The sequence below is a fragment of the Medicago sativa genome, chromosome 8 (assembly GCF_051527215.1).
Source record: "Medicago sativa cultivar Bolivia chromosome 8, Bolivia_mono, whole genome shotgun sequence".
Taxonomy (NCBI): Eukaryota; Viridiplantae; Streptophyta; class Magnoliopsida; order Fabales; family Fabaceae; genus Medicago; species Medicago sativa.
This window is the reverse complement of record NC_140756.1, coordinates 31,956,666-31,964,627: the sequence shown is the minus strand read 5'-3', so window position 1 is coordinate 31,964,627 and position 7,962 is coordinate 31,956,666. Positions and strand designations below refer to the sequence as shown.

Sequence of the window (7,962 nt, the reverse complement as noted above, 5' to 3'; positions counted from 1 at the left end):
AAGAAGGAGAACAAGAAGAGGAGGAGAAGACGAGGAGGAGACGAGGAGGAGGACGAGGAGGAGGAGGAGGAGGAGGAGGAGGAGGAGGACCTTAAAGAAAGTCTTGTTCAAGGTACTTCAAATTAAACCCCAGCTTGACTTCAATTTAATTTCAATTTGATTTGATAAATTGTTTAATTTTATTTTTTAAATCTATGAAAAATCTTTGAATTATTTAGGTGTTGCTTCAATTACTAACCATATAATGAAATTATTATTGATTTGTTTTTTGTTTTTCTCTTCAATTTGATTTAAATAACTAATTCATTTTTTTTTTCAGAATCTATTTAGGTGTTGCTTCAATTATTAACGGATAATGATTTTTTTAGTGTTAGCGTTCATGAATTTATCAATTTGTTAATTTGAATGATTTTGTTGATAGAATTTGTGTGAAATGATTTTTGGTTTTTTTGAAGTTCATAGTTTTAGTTCAGCATTTTTAACTTGTGTGTGTGTGTGTGTTTTTTTTTTTTGTTGATATTTTTAATTGATATAATTAAACTTATTTTTTTTTCAAGAGAATTAAATTTAAATCTGATCTTATACTTTTGATATTTTATTTTGTAATTTAATTCTTAAGGTTCATGATTTTATCAAGGGAATTGTTGATCTGATCAAATGTGTGTCAAATGATGTTCTGTTATTTTTTTAAGTTCAAAATTTGATGGATTTTTATTTTTGATGGGGAAGCTGATAGATATTGTTTTTAAATTGATGATGTAAACTTGGATTTTTTATTGGTTGTTGGGCAATTAGAGGGTTTTGATTTCTCAGATATGATTGAATAAATTTGGTTTGTGGATGATTGGTAATTGAATGTTGTATCCAAATTTATTATTGATTATTGGTCCTTCAATTTACGTTTTTTGTTGGAGATGATGGAGATTTCGTTGATGACTCCGATAAAAGTTGAGGTTAGCAAATATATACCCAATTAATGATATTGCCTTCCATGTTCTGTCAAAACTTCCCATCAAATCTTTGAAACGATTTGGATGCGCACGTAAGTCATGGTCTCTCTTATTTGACAACCATCATTTGATGACTATGCACCGCAATAATTTCTTATCAAAATACCATTCTTATTATCATGATACGTCTCTTCTCCTAAATCTGACAAGACGTCAAGAACATGTTTTGTATTTTCTTTCTGGTGAAAGGTTTGAGAATAGAGTTAAATTAGATTGGCCGAAAGTGGATGGGAATGACAAACAACCTGTTCAAGAGGACAATGATGACCCACCATATATGACTTGGATGAGGATGCCTCTAGTTTTGAAATTTTGGGTTCAGCGAGTGTTAATGACACTCTTTGTCTCCATTCTTACTACTATGGAATTGAAAAACTTACCTTATGGAATCCAACTACCAACGAACTCAAGACAATTCCTTCCAGTCCTGTTATCTCTGTAGATCATCGGTCGTATGTTAATCACATTCAATATCTTGTTGGTTATGACGGCGTTAAAGATGACTTTAAGGTGATTCGATTCACAACTTGTAGACCATTTGATGATCCTAACTCAAGTGTTTCATTCTGGGTTATATATAGCCTAAGCAAAAACTCTTGGAGACACTACTACAAAATACCCCCTTTTATAGCATTCATTTAGGGGGTTTAATAGCGCTTGTGAAGCGCTAAAAAAGCCCCCGCTATTATAGGTCAAACCCCTATAATAGCGCTTTCGAAACGCTATTAAATAGCAGCGTTTCAATAGCGTTTTCAGAAAAGCGCTAATATAGCCTTCTTTTTTACTATTTTTAAACATATGTTTCTTAGCACTTTCCAGAAAGCGCTAACTTAACTACCCCCCCTTTAATAGCGCTTTCAGAAAAGCGCTAATAAAAGTCCCAATTTTTTTATTTTTAAAATTAAATCTATAACTAAAAGCTTCATAATAAGATACTGACTTGACAAAAAGTATATATACAGATCAGAAACACTAATAATCCATTAATAGTAACAAACATCAATATTATGTTTATCAGAAACTTAATTACAAATGACATCTAATGTACACTTGCATAAAAATGCAAAGCCTATGCATAGTACGTATATATGAACGATGACAATCCTAAAGTAAACTTCACATTTGGATGAGTCAACTCTTTAAAAGAAGACTTGTGATATGGATGCTTCCCTGAAAAAGAAAACTTGGATCAACATAAAGAAAATTTAGACACAGATTGAAAAAGCGTCAAAATCAATACTTTGTGCACACTATACAAACATGTATAATTTTACATGCCATCAGCACTTTAGTTTACATGCCTTTAAGCCACCAAAAACAACATAAAAACTATTAAGTGTGATTTTGATGAATCTATAATGTTCCTGTCTTTACAAGAATCTATAAAACTGTCCTGCTAGAATGTAATGTGATATATTGTGATGAATGTGGACTTAAATACTAGCTGAAGAAATCTTTTTAGGTCTATGAAAGACAGGAACATTATAGAATATCACTCCATTGAGAATATCACTCCTAGAAAACAAAGGAAATATTAACAACTTTAGTGAGAATTAATTTAATACCATTTATATTATCTTCATTATTGCTTGGACCATGGGAATTGAAAGGGTAAGGAACAATTGAAACATCAGTAACCTATATTACAAAATCGAAAATTGCAGATAAAGATTAGTATTAAATCAGGAGTATTGCTAAATTCAATGAATTCAACTAATTGTGTAACTCAAACATAAAAATAGCATTATTTTCATAAAAATGTAATAATATAAATGCCATGTTCCGAAATTCACTGATGGATGAGGTTAAAATTACTTTTTTAAATAATAAATAATAATAACAACACTCACATTTCATCAAATTTCGTTTAACCGTTATTCGCACCAATATGCATTTCTCTTAAATCAATGACAACTTATATTTTTATACAAAGATTAATAAATTTTCTTCTCTAGAAAATTGACTACAATCCCTCGATAGTCTTAACTCTATCACGTAGCTCTTTGTTTTCAGACAAATCAACATTTGATTTTATAGATTTAGGTAATTGTCCCATACATCGCACACGCCCCTTCTTTGTAGCTCTTTGTACTTCCAAGACATAGAATCCTACTTGTTTTGGGTTAATTGAGATGTTCTAGCCTCATTGCTATGTTTTTTTAGTTCTTCCTGAAATCTAAAACATAATTAAATGTCATCCTTCCAAGACATAGAATCGTACATGTTTTGGGTTAATTGAGATGTTCCAGCCTCATTACTATGTTTTTTTTAGTTCTTACTGAAACATAAAACAGAATTAAAAATAGTTGGCAATCAAGCATGAAAAGGCACGAGAGTATCTTGGTGCTGCTATCAAAACACAAACTGTTGGAAAAATATAGTGGAAAAAGTGTGTACTCAAGCATTTAATCTGTTGATCCTGTTGCTAGCATGCAAAAGCACCGAAACTATATTTTACAAGCGACACAACAAACAATACTCTATTCACTCTTGGTTTTCCATATCTCACAAAGCATTATTACACTACCATTGCTATTATTTTCTAGTTCTAAATCTCAGATATCGCATACACAAATATATATATATATATATATATATATATATATATATATATATATATATATATTCGGCACTACATTAAATCAAACAACAACAAGATATCATACTTTCAAATGGTATTACAAGATTTTGATTCAAAATTCTTCAAAATTCTGCGAAACAGAGAATCATTATGTACTTAAACATCCAAGCAAACCTAAAACACGAAGAATCATCCTACATTCCAAAACTGTTAGATACTTACAATTATTCTTGCAACTTTTTCATTGACAATCGACCCATCTTTACGTGTGCAAGTTTCAATGTAAATATCTTGTCATCCAGGCATCACTCCTTTTCCCTTTTTCATTTAAAAACCAAACAAACATGTTATATGTTTATTGTTTTTAAAAACAACTCACCCAATAAAAAAATACAAAAATCAAACCTTTTCATCGTTAAACTTTGGGAGACTTTTTATTTCTATACAATAGACATTGTGATACTTAGAACAATTTTGTTTATTGATTGCTCTCACTTTCTACAATTGGTATAAAATATTATTAGTCGTAATAATACACATTTTAGTGTATTACTTATAATATGTATGACTTAGTTGTGCTTTTCAGAGAACCAATGTTCAACCAACTTACGATATTGAACTTCGTCAACCCTCACATCATGTAATGTAGATACAACTTCTTCTATTGTTTTACTTAAACCAAATCCAGCTGCCTTTAAATCATCCTTTCATTGTCTCCATTTTTCATTCAAATTAGAGTTTATCATTTCTCGCGTTACATCAGTTATTGGGGGAACAAACTCATATAGTTTCTAACTATAGCTAGCGCCATCTTCTAACAACCCTTCCATTGTGCTTTTATCATTTGTCTTATCTAGTCCACTATTTTGTGTTTTCAAATACCTCTCTCTCTCTCTCTCTCTCTCTCTCTCTCTCTCTCTCTCTCTCTCTCTCCCCCCCCCCCTTTTGCGTGGATTCTAAAATCATTAATTGCATAACCAGTGAAAAATATAAAATTAGTCACTAAACTTGAAATTTTTTCAATTATTTAATCCTTATTACCCTTTGTTTAAACCACTCAGTAAATTTTTGACCATGTTGTTTGTCAATTTCAAGTTGTGACAATCTCTGCTTTTGATTTTGCCTCTTGGAAGTTCCAGGTGCTCAGTAAAAATTATGACAGTGGAAATGAAATATGATTTTTTTCCTACTCTATATATGGAGAAACCGCATCACAGTTAGAAAGGACATATCTTTGTGCTTGCGTTAACTTTTTCTTGTCAAATTTAGTTCTATTCACTCTCCTCCGTTTCCCTGGAACTTTTGTTTTTTTTTTCACACCTAAAGGTCGTCCAATAGGATGTAAAAAGGTAACATTATATTTCAAATTATATTTCAATGTTGAATCCATTCGATCATCTCTGCTAGGTCGATTCAACGTAGTTTCAATTCCAGATAGATATGATGAACAAAATGTTAAACATTCATTGGCCAAAAAGGTATACATGCTTCTAAACACAATATGATTTTATTATAACTTTTAATAAAATATTTTCCCCCTAATTTCTTATTTTTTTGAAATGACAAAGAAAATATATTCAAAACCAAGATAATGCGATCAACTTGAACCTCAAAATTAAGTTAAGGGGCAAAAAGTATTTAAGCATGTTTTTAAAAATAAAAAATGAGAAATTTTCATCCTTCATTTTTTAACTCTAATTTATCAACCCAAAATTCTTTTTTTTTTTTTTGACTTTTCAACCCAAAATTCATAAACTCTTCAACTCGGGGAAAAATTCTCAAAAATCTTGATTTGTTCCTTTACTTTATCAGGCCAAACATATCCAAGCATCTGCATGGAGATTTTAGTGGATTCAAGGAGATTTGAACTCTTTCCCATACAAGAGGGACAATTCAAGTCTAGCTAGATCCTTAACCATTTGTACAAAAGAAAATTATCAAAGAATATTATTTTGTTCATACCTTCATGTAAGGTTCTAAATGTATGTGATCATAGTTTACAATCTTTTCCATTACTATGACCCGAAACATGACTATGAACACTAATTAATTACTCCTTCCGTTTCAAAATGAGTGTCGCTTTAGCCAAAAAAAATTGTTTCAAAATGAATGTCACTTTCAATTTCCAATGCAATAATAAATTTTTCTTTTCAATTGTACCCTCCAATTAATACTCAGCACACTACTTCCAAAGTATTACTTTTAAAACTAACCAATAGTTAATAAGGATAATTTGGTAAAATAACCATTCTCTTTCTTTTAATCATTGCATATGTGTGTAAACACCTAAAACGACACTCATTTTGAAATGGAGGGGGTAAAATAACAACAACAATAAAATTCAAGTTCTCATCAAACTTATTAATGTGCATCATCCTTCAATTTACAAACACCACAAACCAGAATGAATCATTTACAAACCACCCAACCACCATACAATGTGGTAAAAGTTCCGCCACCATTAGCATGTGCGTAATCAAGGATGGCTTCTCGAGCACAACGTTCCCATTCTCTAGCAATATCCTTGATCAACCATGGATTATTCAAAGTCTCAACTTTCCTTTCGCTCTCTCAAACAGATCTCTCAGGTTGTCACTGTAAGAGAAAAAGTCACAAAAGATAGACAATCGAAAGATTAAGAAAACTCTTGTTTGGTTAAAAGCACAAACCACATAGCTTGAATATAATTAAAACCTAACATTTACTTGCACACTTGTATTATGTATCATATGACTAACATGTAACATCTATTTCTTATCTAATTCAATACATATCAATATTGCATTGTTTTATTATCCTGAAAATGAAGCATTCTTGTATCTATAGTAGGAAATTTTTGACACTAACTAACTAACTAATATAGGAAGCAAATAGTTTACTTAGAGCAGATTCTCCAAGTAAACAAAATAACTTGATAGGCACTCAAAATTATAATTGCAAGAGAATACAATCATAGTCTCTAACCTGACTTTCAATGGCAATTTGTCAAGTATCACAAGAGAGGAAGACGGATAACAAGCAGGAATCAGCAACCGCAGTGGTTTGATCAATGACTGAAGAGCCCATAAACATACTCAACGAGATTAAATTAATTCAAAATAATTGATACAAATTGTTCAAAATAGTATAAAAATGCATTAACCTTTTTATCAGAAGTAAAAAGAGATACGACGTCCTGATTGATAGTCACTGCATTGAAAAGGATATTAACAGATAATTCTTCACTTATTTTAGTAGCTGCTCCAAGCACACTTTTAACATTTCCCCTTTCAATAACAAGCTCACAATCGAATAACCGATTGTTTATATCTCTTACTTCTTCTAAATAAATCTGATTTTCCTCCTAGAGTTAACAATGTGACAGTGATATGCTATTAAAAAAAAAAACGTGACAGTGATATTCTTGTAAGAAAAGTGAAAAATAAATAATGGTATAGTTTGTTGTAGTTTCTTATCGTGGAAGAAATTTACCAGTGGTTGAGGACACTTTACTTTAAATATGAATTCATTCAAGTTCGATTCCATAGCTTCAGTCAACTGATTGAAACTGTCGCCTGTGCTAGCTAAAATGCTAGGAGAATCATAGGCAGTTGCAGCAAAGCTGCGAGGCATTTTCCATTCTGAGGAAACAAATCAATGGTAGTCACAATCTTTCTAATGAACATGCATCAATATGAAATGCAAATTAAACACTACAGTGGCGAGAGACCGCACCTTCCGGAATAATAAAATCTGGTAGTACTAGTTCATCCGACATCTCTGGTAGTTCATTAAACAATTTTTCCTCTGGTAATACATCATTCAAATGAACCACCTCTTTAATATCAGCAACAGCTGCACTCAAAGCTTCAGGCAAAATGGATGTAAGCTGAAAATAATATCAGAATCACCGCTTTAATAAGTCTCTGCACTGCAGGACTTTGCTCATCAGAACCGGGTGCAGATTTTCGATAAACTTGATCTTTAACCAACGGAGAAGGAGAAATGCTCTGAGTGCTGGTGTTCAAACCAAATGTTTCTGTTGCTGGAATCCTTGGAGCATTGATACTTGCACAAGATGTTTGAGGTTCTTTTGGTGTAAGGTGTGTATGGTGTTCTACAGCATTGCCAGTTCCTAAGATCGACGGATGATTTCTAATATTGCTTTGTGAACTGGCAATTTGTAATCCTGCTTGGTTACCTTGTAAAAACGTATTGTTCTGCAAACAAATTTGTATTGGTAAATGATGTTTCCTTGAGTCAAATACTTCTGGAAATTGGTGAAAGTTACGTTTCGAATATTACCGTTAGAGAAAATGTAGAATTTAACGGGTCAATATATTGTAGATTTGGTTGCACGTCAGGTGACTTTTTCTTCAGCGGCGGGTTCAT

General features: G+C 31.8%; 3 pseudogenes; 1 reads left to right on the top strand and 2 right to left on the bottom strand.

Moving 5' to 3' along the window:
• Positions 1-932: 932 nt before the first annotated feature.
• LOC146898461 (F-box protein At4g22390-like) lies at positions 933-1,652 on the top strand (annotated as a pseudogene).
• A 1,321-nt stretch (positions 1,653-2,973) lies between these two features.
• On the bottom strand, positions 2,974-4,337 carry LOC146898460 (uncharacterized; annotated as a pseudogene).
• Positions 4,338-6,000: 1,663 nt separating this feature from the next.
• On the bottom strand, positions 6,001-7,962 carry LOC146898459 (mediator of RNA polymerase II transcription subunit 15a-like; annotated as a pseudogene).